Source organism: Monodelphis domestica, chromosome 4 (assembly GCF_027887165.1).
Source record: "Monodelphis domestica isolate mMonDom1 chromosome 4, mMonDom1.pri, whole genome shotgun sequence".
Taxonomy (NCBI): domain Eukaryota; kingdom Metazoa; phylum Chordata; class Mammalia; order Didelphimorphia; family Didelphidae; genus Monodelphis; species Monodelphis domestica.
The window spans coordinates 216,766,466-216,781,001 of NC_077230.1; the positions used below are offsets into that span (position 1 = coordinate 216,766,466).

At 34.6% G+C, this 14,536-nt stretch overlaps 1 long non-coding RNA gene across 5 annotated transcripts in view; it reads left to right on the forward strand.

The window, feature by feature from the left end:
* The window catches only part of LOC103093450 (uncharacterized), a 28,410-nt gene extending 14,575 nt beyond the window's left edge, over positions 1-13,835 (forward strand). For all 5 annotated transcript variants that reach the window (XR_008911275.1, XR_001630065.2, XR_001630067.2 and 2 more), the window contains exons 4-5: positions 3,517-3,645; positions 12,079-13,835. This is a non-coding gene — a long non-coding RNA (uncharacterized LOC103093450). The remainder of the gene's footprint in view (positions 1-3,516; positions 3,646-12,078) is intronic.
* Positions 13,836-14,536: the final 701 nt, after the last annotated feature.

Sequence of the window (14,536 nt, forward strand, 5' to 3'; positions counted from 1 at the left end):
AAGGGAAGGGAAGGGAAGGGAAGGGAAGGGAAGGGAAGGGAAGGGAAGGGAAGGGAAGGGAAGGGAAGGGAAGGAAGGAGGGGGGGGAAAGGCTTGTAATTTTGAGCAGAAAAAGCCTAGTCTCAGCTCCTAAAAGTAGTCACTGACAGGATTTTAGAGGAAAGTAGATTGTGAAAGGAACAAGGCAAGGAAGATGTAGAGGAAAGCCCGACATAGATGTTGCTTAACTAGGCTCATAGATGTTTTGAAAAGTCTAAATCTTGGACACTTTAATGGTAGGAAACATCTGAGGCCAACTGGATCAGCTCTAAAAGATCAGATGTGATTCATTATTTTGAAGTTAGTGAGACACATCTCATGGTTTGCCACTGCGTCAGAGATTTCATTCCCCTGTTCCCTTCAATGATTGTTGAATTCTCTTCCTCCTATATATCTGGGAAGACGTTAGCTCAAACACAAAGTTAGAATCAAAATTCTTTCCACACCACCTGAAATGAATGAACCACCACGCAAGAGGAAACTCTAAGGTTCAAAGAGTTTCCATGACATGAAGTTATCTTGGAGTAGTAGAAAGAGAGATGATTTTGGAGTTCTGTTTTGTTGCTTCATTTAAAGCAATATACTGATAAGCTAGAGAACATCTAGATTGGGTAACCAGAATGTTAAAGGGTCTCAAGATAAATAATATGAGGATCAGTTGAAGAACTGTGTTCTCCCTGAAGAAAAATAAAGATGTGTCTTCAAGTATTTAAAAATCTGTCATATGGATGAGAAATTAGAATTACTAAGGAATTAGAATATTAAAAAAAAACTAAAAATAGTCTAAGACTTCTAGGATTTTAAAATCTATAAGATATAATTTAAGATCCCTCTGTACTTACTATTTGCTCTCTATAAATAAACATTTGTTGTGGCAGAACTCTCTTCCAAAAATGTGTCTAACATTAGTATATCAAAATCATGCATGATTCCATGAAAACATAACAGATATAACTTCATAACCTTTTCATGATTATTATTAAGGAAGGTATAAAATGGGAAGAAATATACATATTAAATATCTCTTTCATGAAAGAAGTCTGGTACAAAATCTAAGAGGTATTCTCTATAAACCATAAGGTCCTCCAGATGTTCCTGTTTGTAGATGACATTGTCATAATAGTTTCAATATTTGAAACATTACAGATCTTCCTAAATGAGATTCATAATCACTCTAAAGATCTCAACCTAACATCTACATAATAAAAACCTGGTGAATATAGGCAGTCTATTTTCCAGACTGATAATGAAGTTCAAATTATAAGGATGATATTAAAAATAAGTATTGCTTTATTAGTTTAAGGATAAAAAGTAAAGAGGCTGGCTTGAGAAAGAACTGGAGTTTAAAGCAGAGCTGGGAGAGCATGTTGATTTCAGATGTGACAGTTTTAATCATTTTTCTGTGTCAGTTACTCTCTCTGGCAATTGGGAGTTGGTCTCTTGCAGTTGGGAGAGACACACCCTCAGAGACTCTCTCAGGGCTGGAGGACCTAACATCTTTGCCTCTCTGTTTGAGGGAAATATCTGAAGGATCTCAGTGTTTTCCTTTCCCAACTTGGGAAACACTAATGAATATCTATTGTGGTTTTTATAGATTGTTTAACTCAAAGAAAAACTTGGTCTTTGGTTTGGACTCTGAGTCTGTTAAGACTGAGTCCTAACTTGATTCTTGTTGAGACTCAGCCAGGTTGCCTTTGCTATTTTATTATTTGAAGACATAATTAAGATTTATAAGGATAATAGTGGTAGTTTTTATTTAGGTAGTATAAATTTGGGTTAGTCAGATCAGGGAGGATTAGTGTAGCCTGTGAAATACAGGAGAAGCAGTTCCTTGCGGGACCAGGAAGTTTATTTGGGTGAATTTAAAATCCCTTAGAATTAGAAATCCTGTTTTATCCTTATATATTACAATAAATATTTTATTTTTATTATAAGAGTCTCTTTAGTGTCCTTGCACCTGGCTCTGAAGGGAAGTTCATATTTGAATTTCACTTCATCACTGAGGATACTTTTGATTACATCTATCAAAACTATCTGAACAGTTTTGAACCTATATTGAACAGTTTTTCCATCTAAATATTTTATTTTTACAACTCACCAATTTATTTTTACAGTATATACATATAGATATGTAGATATACACATACATACATTTACATCACATATTTGTACCTAATTATGTTATATTTATATAGTTTCTGTGATATATTTATATATCTATATTTAATGGGGAGTCTGGTGTGTGCTCAGAATACTTCTATTGATGTCTCTTCACAGGGAGACATTGGGGAGCCTTATTTCTTACTTCTAGAAAAGCCATGATAACATGTAATAAAAGTGCCTTGGAGAGATGATAGATCATGTGTGAATATCCTGTAACTATGTCCAATCAAGTAAATATGTTGTAAAAAAAAGAAGCTCTTTGGTTGGTTGCAAAGACCTTCAAAAAGACCCGTCAGCTTTAATTACATGATCTTTTTGCTTCACGGTTCTTGTGGAACTTCAATGACTCTTAATCATAATTGTCTGTGAAGAGAACAGAGTCTATAATCCTATAAATCCAAATTTTCCAACCATGAGTTAAGAATTTAGGTTGCAGACAGAGAAACAATGATGCATCAATGAACAAAGAGAAGTATACATGTTTGACTTTTGGGACCCCATCCCAGCAGTAACTGAAAAGACACATATAGCAGTGAGTACCACCTTCAGACATGAACTCAGTGGAATGGGTGCTGTACACCAACTGAGTTAAGTTGAGCCTCTTCTACCAGACACCAAGGTAGTAAAAGGAAGAGTATAAGTCTGAGATATTAGAGGAAATTCTGTACATTGTTTTTGCTATAAATTCAAAACAATATCCCTTTGTAAAAGTTTCCCAGTGTTAAATGATTAAATAAAACTGAAATATTCATCACTGACCCCTAATAAGGGAACAACAAAGCTGTTAGGGGTTGCAACGCATGATAATAAAAAAGAAATGCTCCAAATCATTGAACCACACTGGCATCATGAGCGATAGATGTTGCAAGCCTAGCTCTGGGAGAATGTGCTAAAGAGAGTATGCTACATGTGTTGGTTCCTCCAGGATGAAATTTGATGTTTTTCACTTTTCAGGGACCTCTGGAAAGATTCTTCAAATGATACATTCAGGTTGGGCTATTCTAGTTTTCAAGATCCTAGAAAAAAATGGCAAAAAAAAATCTATAATTGTACATTTTCCCAGAATATTCCCTTAATTGTACACTTCATTTGAGTTGACTTTGCAAAAAAGCATATTTACTAAGTTGTCTGATATTTAAAGACAGATTATCAAATTTTTAATGATATTGAATCTAAACTAAGAAACTACTTAGTTCCTTTTCTAGGAAACCTTAATCATTTTTAGTGCTTACTTGATCTTATTTTGCTATTTTACTGAGTTTACTTGTCCTGTTGAGTGGAATTGTAATCTCGAGAACACTGCTCTTACAACAGGATTCCTTTGGAGGAAATGAAAATAAGGGGCCAGAAGAAATTTTCCTGTATCATTAAGGAGATCATCTATGGAAGTGACAGAGAACATTTTAGAGACTTCATGCCCAAACTACAATCTTCATACCACATGTGAGTTACCCCCTTACTCCAGACAGGAGAGGGAGGAAGCATTCCCATTGAGCTTCTGGGCAGAGGGGTGGGTGATGTGAGAAATGTTGCCAGATGTGGTGGAAAGAGGGAAAGGAGCAGCTCCCCCTGGCACACATGCCATAGGTTCACCAAAACAGATCTATTGTAAAAGGAACCATAGAGAATTTTTTTATGCTCTGTGTAGAAAGGAGTACTTACAACATTTTTCTGGACCTCAGTTATATGTCTCATTCTACTGAGGAAAGCATGCTAAAGTTTTAGCTCAGAGTCAATGGTTTCATATTGGACTGAAGGTTATTTTCTGTCCATCCAAGATCCTTAATACCTTTGTAAATATTCACATAGTCTGTGGGATTGTGATGGGAATTCAGCACTTATGAGACAGGAAACTGGATTTTCTTTTTTTTTTCCCTTTTTATTTCTCTCTCCTTCCTCCTTTCCTTTTAAGTGATTGAACCTAATCTATGAAGGAGCCAGAGCAGAAGAATGGCCCCTAGTGCAAAAGGAAAAGAGTGAAGTACCCTCAAGCCTGGGAACCAGAATTAAATTACAGGCACTAAATCAATTTGTTTGGGTTTTTACCTGAGAGTGAGGAGGTAATGTCCTGTAAACTTCGGATCCTGAATTCCTTCAGGGAAAGTTCTAAATGGTCTAGGAGTATCTGTAAAGAAAAGATTTCCTTCCAAACCAGGAATCTAGTTTTCCTTGGGACTTCCTCTCCTTTCTTTATTGCCTTTGGGTTGATCATTAGAAAACTATTTGATAGTATTAAGTATGCTCAACCAAGAGAACTACTTGTTAAGTACAGAGCAAGCATACAGCAAAATTTGTGAAATGTTCCTTACTTTTTATCTGTATGTCTTTGTATTGGGGAACAAATGTAATTTCTATCACCATATATTGGACTATATGAGATTGTGCCACTCTAAGTGCAGATTTTATTTATGGCTCTGGGAAAGCAAGTGAAAAAACAATACTTACACCTCCAGAGACTCCAGAGGATTCCTGAATTAGGACATTAATCATGCATACAAAACACCCCTTTTGGGGGGATGGCACAATTTTCAAATGAGGGGAGAGTATATTGTGGGTCTGGTAGAGGCACAGAAAGTCTCTAATGTCATTTAAGATAGATAGATAGATAGATAGATAGATAGATAGATAGATAGATAGATAGATGGATGGATGGATAGATGACAGATATCTGTAGATATCTCTATATATACACATATGTAGATAGATATAAATTGTATGTATATATACATATAATATTTAGGCTATATATTGACACATATTCACAAAGTAGATTGATTCCTTGCAACTTAATTTGGGAAATTACAAAGTTTGTTTGTTTTTTTCATAACTCCCAACTTCTCCTAGAAGCAAAGACCTATCTTTTTAATCCAATAATTATCTATTGAGGTTATGTGTCCTTAAGTCATGAAAAATAGCAGTCTTTGAAGAATTAAAGTTGGGGGTCACTCAAAAAGGAAATGCATATGATTAGGAAGCAGTATGTAACAAATAATTTAAGGGTTATCTCTAGGAATATATGACTGAAAAAGATAGGCAACATAACAAGAATAAAGGATAATAGATGGATATTCTCCAAAGAAATCCAAACATTTCAAGATAAGATGAAGTCTCCAAACATGTTGAATGGATGCCATATGATAAATTTAAAAGAGGACATAGCCCAACTGATACAGGTTAGAGATGCAAGGATTACTCAGAGCAAGACTACATGGGTTTTCTCTTCTCTTTATTTCTCTAGTAACTAGTGCAGTACCAGTCACATAGTTGGCACTTTAAAAAATCTTGTTTACTTAATGGATTATAATCTGCATCATTGAAGAGAAACCACACTGATGAAATTACTGATACATTGGAGTACTAAAGTATTATAATAGAATATCTAATTTGAATGACAACAGACCTGAATGAATGACTAGATGAATGAATATAATCTACTGTTCTTCTATGTACAATTCATCCTAACAAAATAAAGTCTTGATATGGTAGCTAACATTAATTACATATCTCATTCTCATTTGTAAAATACTCAATAAAGCATTTTTAGGACATATGGACTATATCTCACTAATTCTTTTTTTTTTAAATCTTCACATGCTTCTATCATCTCCTTAAGCTATCATTCTATATTCCTCCTACCTTTAAATGCCACTTCCTTTCCCAGAGCCATAAATAAAATCCACATGGGGTGGCACAATTTTATATGGTCCCACATTTAGAGATAGAAATTACATTTGCCCCAAATACAAAGACATACAGATTCAACAAATGAGGAGTTCACAAATTTTACTAAATGTTTGCTTAGTACTCAACAAGTAGTTCTCTTGGTTGAGCATACTTACTACTATCAAATAGTTCTCCAATGGTTTTAATCAATCAAGTAAAAACATATTAAAGCATCTGTAGTATTAGAAGCCTAGTTTCATAGTTGCCCATTTGTACAAAGAAGTCAAAGGAGGTGTTTTGTCATATAGGTTCTTTAGAGCCAAACTTTCACATCAAAATTTTGCAGAATTCAGTTTCTATTGTTTTGTGGTTGTTTTTCTTTCCATTGTCATAGTCTTTCTATATGTTGTTTTTCTGATTCTGCTTACTTCATTTTGCATCAATTCAAAAATATGAAATGCTTTGTGAATTTGGGTGTCATTCTTGTTCAGCTTCTCCATATCATTCTAATTTTAATGTATTGCTGTCAGAGGGAGCACATTAACGATTTTATCTTCTAAATGCTATGGACTAAATCCAAGATTTTTTAAGTCTTCAGCTTTACATTTCTTCAACTTTTGGTGCTATTAAGATATTGGATCATTTTTCCTCCCCTGACTTTCTTTTTATTACTTTCTTCTGCTTCTCCTATTGACCTGTCTGATCATACTTCATTTTCCTTTGCTGATTCTCCCATCTTCCAGTCCCTGAGCAATGATGTCCCTTGAAAGATTGTCTTGGGAGCGAGAGGAGCAGAACCAGGAGAACATTGTACACAGAGACTAATACACTGTGGTATAATCGAACGTAATGGACTTCTCCATTAGTGGCGGTGTAATGTCCCTGAACAACTTGCAGGGATCCAGGAGAAAAAAACACCATTCATAAGCAAAGGATAAACTATGGGAGTGGAAACACCGAGAAAAAGCAACTGCCTGAATACAGAGGTTGAGGGGACATGACAGAGGATAGACTCTAAATGAACACTCTAATGCAAATACTATCAACAAAGCAATGGGTTCAAATCAAGAAAACATCTAATGCCCAGTGGACTCACACGTCGGCTATGGGGGGTGGGGGGGAGGAAAAGAAAATGATCTATGTCTTTAACGAATAATGCTTGGAAATGATCAAATAAAATATATTAAATTTAAAAAAAAAGATTGTCTTGGGTATTTTCTCAATTTGGATCTCTATTGAACTTCTTTTAATGATTGTTTCAGTCTTTTGTTATGATGATATTTGTAAGCAGATGACTCCCAAAGCAAAATATCTAAATTACATTCTGGCCCATATCAGCTGCCTTTGATTCAGTCATCTCATCTCAAATTCAAAATTTCCAAAATGTAGCTCATCATTTTTCTCCTAGTTCCACAATTATGACCCATTTCTCTATTTCTGTCTAGTATATTTCCATTCTCCCACTCACAAGATTCAAGCAGTCAATTTTCTCACTAACTGATTAGTAACTAATTGATTGGTTCTGATAGAAAATTTCTACCCTAGTGATAGTTTGTCTTCTAAAATTTTATATGTTCAATCACACATGTATAAAAATAACTACTATGTGCAGGTTCTGAGGAGAGGAAAAGTAGAGTTTTTCCCATATTTAATTTACTTTACATTTTCATTATTCTCCTTTATTATTTTGGCTATTCCAGACCCCCAAATACCAAGAACCGTATTTTGTGGCCCATCAATATATTTCAGATTCCAAATTTTTTCCTTGGACAGAATAGTCTTGGAAACACTGCATTAAAACATAGTACTACAGAGCAAGTCAGTGTCTAGACCTATCAATGGCATTTCCTGATTTCATCAAAATTGATAATTTCTCCTTGGAAACAGAAGAAATAGTATGTATAGTTCTACCAACTTGACATGAAACATCTATAGTAATTTTGGTTGTCATAAATTCAATAGCTAGAAAGCTCATATTTTCTGAATTCTTGCCTTCTTAGCAATAATAAGCATTGATGTAATAGAGATACATAGCTATGAGCAGAAATTACTTAAATACTTTACTGAAAAGCTAAGTTCAGCCTTGTTAAAAATAGAATCTTAAAACTCATACTTAAAAAATTTTAGCCATGAAACATCTTTTTCTAGAAATGTACATATTTACTATTTCAATCTATTTAGTTGGCAAGAAGTCTGTTTTAACTTCCTTTAAAGGCACTTAGATTTAAAGTGAATATGACTTCTGTAAATCTGACAACAAAGAAGATGAAAAAAGCAAACATCTAAAGACTTAAATGATTCTCAGAAATGGGTTTTCACTTAACTAGACCATGTAGAAAAGGACACTAATGAAGTCAGAAGTATAATTATTCATTAGAGTTGTATAGAATTGTTTATAGGCTGGAGAAGGTCCTCTGCTGTAGGTATATTAGTTATGTTGCTATAAAGACATTGATTTTTAAATTTTTCTTTGTACAGAGAATGTTTTCTGAATGGATAAATTTTTTAGTGTAAGATAAATAAAAAGAAAAGCAGTGCATAGAAATGCATAATGGTCATCAGATTTCTACATATGGATCAGATCATATCTGCTTTTCTATGTTTCATGACTAATGTCTTAATATCTTTTGTTTGCTCTTTGATAAATACATTAAATTTTCCTTCCTTCTTACCATCCCCCAAACACATACACATTTACATGTGTGTATGTATATCAGTAAACACACTGACCTTGGAAGCCAAAGCAATACGTATTAATATTGCTGAAGATGAGCAGTATCTGGAAAACTGAGGGTAAAACTAATCAAGTCAACAAGTGTTTATTAAATGCCAACTACCACATGCTACGTGTTGGAGGGGACACCAAAAGAAAGGCAAAAGTGGTCTACTTTTATTGAGATCACAGTCTAATGAGGGATACAATATACATACAAATACGTATATACAAGATATATATACAAGACAAATTGGAGATAATTTCATGGAAGGCATTAGGCGGGGAGGACTAGGGTAATGCTTAAGCTTTTTTACAGAAGGTGGCCTGAGTTACTCCATTAAAATGCCAATTTGGGAAGGAAGATTTATACTTGATTCATTTTTCTGAGACTGCTTAGAGGACATCTTCACCATTGCCTCTGAAATGAACTCTACTTCTACATCACCCAAAATAGAATTAGCTTCTAAAATACATACCTATCTGTTCCACCACCTGCCCGCCATGGCCCTCCCTAGCTTGATTGCTCTGGTGAGAAGTCCTTGATTCTCTGTGTCCCCTAACCAGCTCTCATTTTATCCATGACTTTGTCCTCTGTGTCATTTCTTAGATCTCCTGTCCATGCACTTATCTAATCTCTCCTGCAGCAACTTCAGCAATGCGTTTACCCATCTACCTTATTCTCACACCTCTATTCACAATCCCCACACTAATAATAATAATAGTTTATAATTATACAATATAATTTTCTACTTCACCATGCTTAAAAAGCAATTTCCTCACAAAAATTCTGTGAGATAGGAAGTGGTAAGTATCATTATCTCCATTTTACAGATGAGGAAAACAAACCGCCAGAAAAGTTAGGAGACTTGGCCAGGGTCACATAGCTACTAAGTTTCAGAACTAGACAAAACTAGAAGGCCACTCAGGTCTCTTCTAATGCTCAAGTTCTTTAACTTTGGGAAACTGGATTAGCATAGAAAAGTCTGTTGACATTTTATTAGGGTTTTTTAACTATAATTATATTTGAAAAATCTTGTGATAACTGCAAATATATTAACTTCTGGTAAGGACATGTAAAAAGTAACACAAAATAGGTAGGGATAGGTTGCTATCTGCATTGCTAGTGGGAATACCTATGTCAGTGAAGTTACAGACCCATTTAAAGGGTATTTTAAAAAATAGTTGCATGGCAAGAATTTACTGTAGGCTATCAAGTAGAAAATTATGAACTCATTACATTCAAACATGGCTTTTGAGAGTTAAAGAGGAAAAAAAAGAATCAGGACCCTGATGACTGGTACTCTTTCCAAGACATAGCTCTGCCTTATCCTATCAAGAATGGTTCATAGGAAGGCTTACTGGCTGAATTTGACTGAAACTACTTTCTATGAAGAGCAGAAGAAAAAATAAGTAGTTAAAATTTTAAAATTCTTTTCAACAAGGAAACATTAGCAGCTTGGAATGTTAGTATTCTAAAGCTGTCCTCTGAGGAACATGGACAAATCATTGATTTTTACATTTATCTTTCTTGGGTCTTGCATTGTCACTTCAAGGTGTCTTCATGTAATCCACTCTTACTAGAAAATGTTTTCAAGGATATTCCAAATAATTAACCTTCTCACATTGGAGTTCAAGTGTCTTACTTGGTGATAAAGCACTTGAACACCTCAAAAGCATAATTATCTATATACCCTTGAGAGTTAGGATGTATCAGGTTCCAGAATGTGGGTGGATATTAAAACTGATATAATAGTAATTAGGTATTCAGAATTTTTACATTATCCTGCCCTAACTGACCTTCATTTTGCTACTAAAATTTCATTCCACTCTTAAAGGACCCTCTATGATTTCTAGTAAATTCATTCAATCTTAAGTTTTCTAAATTTGCACAAAGGTTTCAAAGGAAAAACTTTCAGGATATTTTCCCTTTCTCTTGTTTTTTTTTACCTGTATTATACCATGTCAAACTGAAACTACTTACACAAAAAATGATTTTTTTCCTCTATTAACTCATCCCTAAAAAGGAAAGGATAGGATAAAGAATCTCCTGTTCATAATATTACCAAATTATACATAGTATTTTAAATTCATTATATTATTTGAGACACCAACAGAATCTTGGGATGCAATAGTTATTTATAAAGGAAACAGAGGTTTAGAAAGAATATGCTTGTAAGGAGATAGAAATTAATAGAGGTGGATTTGAACTTGGGTCTTTCTGACTCTTGACCTGTTACTCTTCCTATCATCACAAAAACATATGTATATCTAATGTGCAAGTCAAAGCTTGGGTATTTTACTAACAGTTGCTTATACAGAAAAAGCACTTGTCAAAAAATTTTGAGTGAATAACAGAGTTAAAAAATAATTATTTAATATGCCAATTAAGCTACTAGTTTTAAGGAACTAGTTTAGAATTATTTGCTCATGTGTTTTCACTAACAGCTAAAGGGGTAGCTTCTAAGATGTAAAAATTCTTTATGGAATAGACAAACTCAATGATCTGAATGTTTTCCAGAAGATTCGGTTCATTAGTCAGTCATTAGCCAGTCTATCCAACAGAGGTTAATGTTATCTTGATAGGAAACTAATTTTATATATTCAGTCCTTAGCAAGAGTATACTATCCTGTGGTAAGAAAAGATTGCACTTTATGTTTGATCCAGGCTATTAAAATGGGGACTAAAAAGCAATGCATGTTATATAATAGATAAGTACTTGAAGCCATGTTTTAATGTTCAACAGGAGTAAAAACTATTGGTTCCTAATAAACAAAATGGCCCGAGTTCAACTATATTGCCATTTTCACTGTGTAGCATTCCATTTTGTTTCATTTTTTAAATAGACATAAATCATTTTATACTCTGGAATGTCACTTATTATTGATTAATATGGGATTTTAAATGAAATTAAAATACCGTGTAAAATATAAATATATAATGATATATGTATATTTTGTATACATAAATAAATATGAAAATATAATTAAGTAATGATGTGACAGTAACAAACCTAAAGAGTCAAAGCTAGTAAAGGTCTTCTACATCACCTAAGCCAACTTCCTCATTTCATAAATATTCTTAATTCATTTCATGGAAGCAGAATTTTGTGGCATCACTTCCAATGATATAGATTGCAACCCTTCTATACCTTAGTAAATGCCCTTTGTAAATTGCGGTGCCAAAGATATCACTACCCACTAGTTAAATATCTTATGATTGAAAATCTCTCTTCCCATAGACATAATTTTCCTTGTTAACTCTTGTTATTACTAGAATATCACATCCGAGAAGCCTCATAATCACCATCCTCCATAATAAGCTAGTTTGCATAATCATCTCACACTTCAAAACAAGTTGAATTGCACATTGGATTCATTTACACAGGCAATTGCAGTAAAAAAAAATTGCTTACAATCATAAATATCAAATGTTAACATTTTTCTGCTCACCTGCTGTGCTTATTACATTTACTTCTATTGTGATTGTATTGTTCTAGGCTCTTGCCTTCTGTAGATGTCTTAGAAAGGGAATTCAGGAAAGATTCTGATTTTCTGGAGTCATTATAAATGAGGACAGTAACGACCACTTATGAGGAATCTGACAACTATGCAAGTGAATGAACACAATAAAGGGTTTCTTTCCAGCAATGCAAGATGGTAAAGGAAATGGACTGCTTTTTAATGTACACAAACTGGTTTAATTGCAGCTACTTTTCTCAATAATTTGGTCTTCCTTGATCCAATATGATTCCTCCACTTGAAAGAATTCATCTAAAATCTGTGCCATTCATATTATGATAAAATGCAATAAGGCAGTGACTCATCCTCTAATCAAATTTCCATGATAGAATAACAATATAGAACAACACCAATATACCATACCCAACCCCAGGAGTAGCTTTAAAATCACTCTGTGCTCCTCTGTTCACAGGTACCAGAAAGAGCTTTCCAGTCAGCCAAAATAAGCAAGCACTTCTTTGTGTAATTTGAGAGTCACCCCCAAAATGACATGTATTTGGAACTTTCTCCTCCAACAATTGAGTTTCAGTCATAATTTAGATTAAGACATTGTTATCAAGTAATATTCTTGTACCATCTTCAAGTAATTCATTGGGCACCTACTATGTACCACACACGGGGGATACAGAGATAAAAAATAAAAATCCCTGCACTCTAGAAGCTTACTTTACAGCTGGGGAGACAACATACACACATATGTTTATGTAAAGAAAGAGATTCCAGTAACCTTGTAAGGGGGAGGCATTGGCAGCTAATGGCCCTACAGAATACCTCACAAGGAAGGATGCACTTGAACTGATTCCTTAAGGAAGAGGTGAGAGGTAGAAGGAAGTGCATTTAAGCAATAGAAAGAGTCCATGCAAAAGTATGGAGATGGGTGACAAAATGTCTTATAAAGGATAAATTTCATTAGTCATATCCTTTCCAAAATGTAGGCTAAGAGCAAGTTTTGATAGGAGGATGAAGAGATTGTCTCGAGTATGAGACACCACTTGAGAAGGGCTGGTTGGAATAAGGGTGATGCCTAGGCAAGGGAGAAATAAAGACATATTTAAATATAGCATCCACAAAGTAGCAGGAATTACAGTAAGCACTTTTACAGATATTCTTTCATTTTACAGTTGAAGAAATTGACAAAAGCAGAGAAAAAGTGACTTGTCTAGGGTCACATAGATGTTAAGGCTCTAAGGTTGAATTTGCACTCAGGTTTCCCTCACTCCGGAACTGGTACTCTGTACCATGGTGCTACCTGTCTCCTAGGTAGGGTAATACAAAGGACAAAAGGATCACCTCTTAGCTGTGATAGGATCAACTCAGAGCATCACCAAAAGAACACAATCTAACTCACCATTCTTCTTTTGTGAAAAGGAAGCACCACTTTCAGTTAAATCAGTCTTGCTCATAGGTGGAACAAGGCAATTTATCATAAGCACATTTTGGTCCTTTTTACCACCTTGGCAAAAGAATTCAACAGCAAAGGGTAAAGCAGTGCCAGTGGCACAGCAGGACAAACAACCACAGTGGTGGCATAGAACCCTTTCCTTCCCCCAGCATCTAGGACATCAGCTTGCACATAGTAGGTGCTTCATACGTTTGTTCAATTTATTTGTTCAATTATGCTTGCCATGTATAATCAGACCCTTGACTCTCACTTTCTTCCTCATTTGTACTTCTGTAACCATACACTGAGATAATTAGGTTGCAAAGTTTGATGACCAGACTTGCTGAAATAAATTGAATACTTTATTTTAGCAGCCCAACTTTACCAGTCAGATGGTTGCCTGCTTTGCTAAATGAGTTCCAGACTTTAATAACTGAACTATATGGTCTATATAATTTATGGGGGCTGGGGACTATATATATGCTTACTGAATGTGTGTATGTTGATGATTTGACTTAATTTGTTTTAGAACAGGATACCTGATTCTGGCCGACAGTATCTCTTGGCAATGGGATTCCTGAATCATTCAACAACTGCTACATCTTTGTTATCTGAGTGGCACTCATCATCTATAAAGTCATTTTCACTTTAAGCTTTACTGATCTAGCGGTACATTTCTAGGTCAGAACTTTGGCTATACAGCCTTCTGCAAAATGAATTGGACCCTTTTTTCTAATCATGGGCAACAGCAGAATGGACTCGATTTGTGGTCATTTGCATTATTTGCTGATTATATCCTTGAGTTCCTCCTGTAAACTGCTGTGCAGGGGCACTGAAGCTTGTAAATCCAGCTCTGCTTCACTCCTCTCTGGACGTGGAAGTTCTGGGTAAAATGATTTTTTCTAATGTAACAAATTATTCACATATACATATATTTTCTCTATACACATACAGAAAACCATAGGAAAAGGAGGCAGTATCTCTCCTCCAATGAACCATCATGATTTTATGACTCTCCAAAATATTCACATAAAAAGAAAGTTTAAATGACTCTG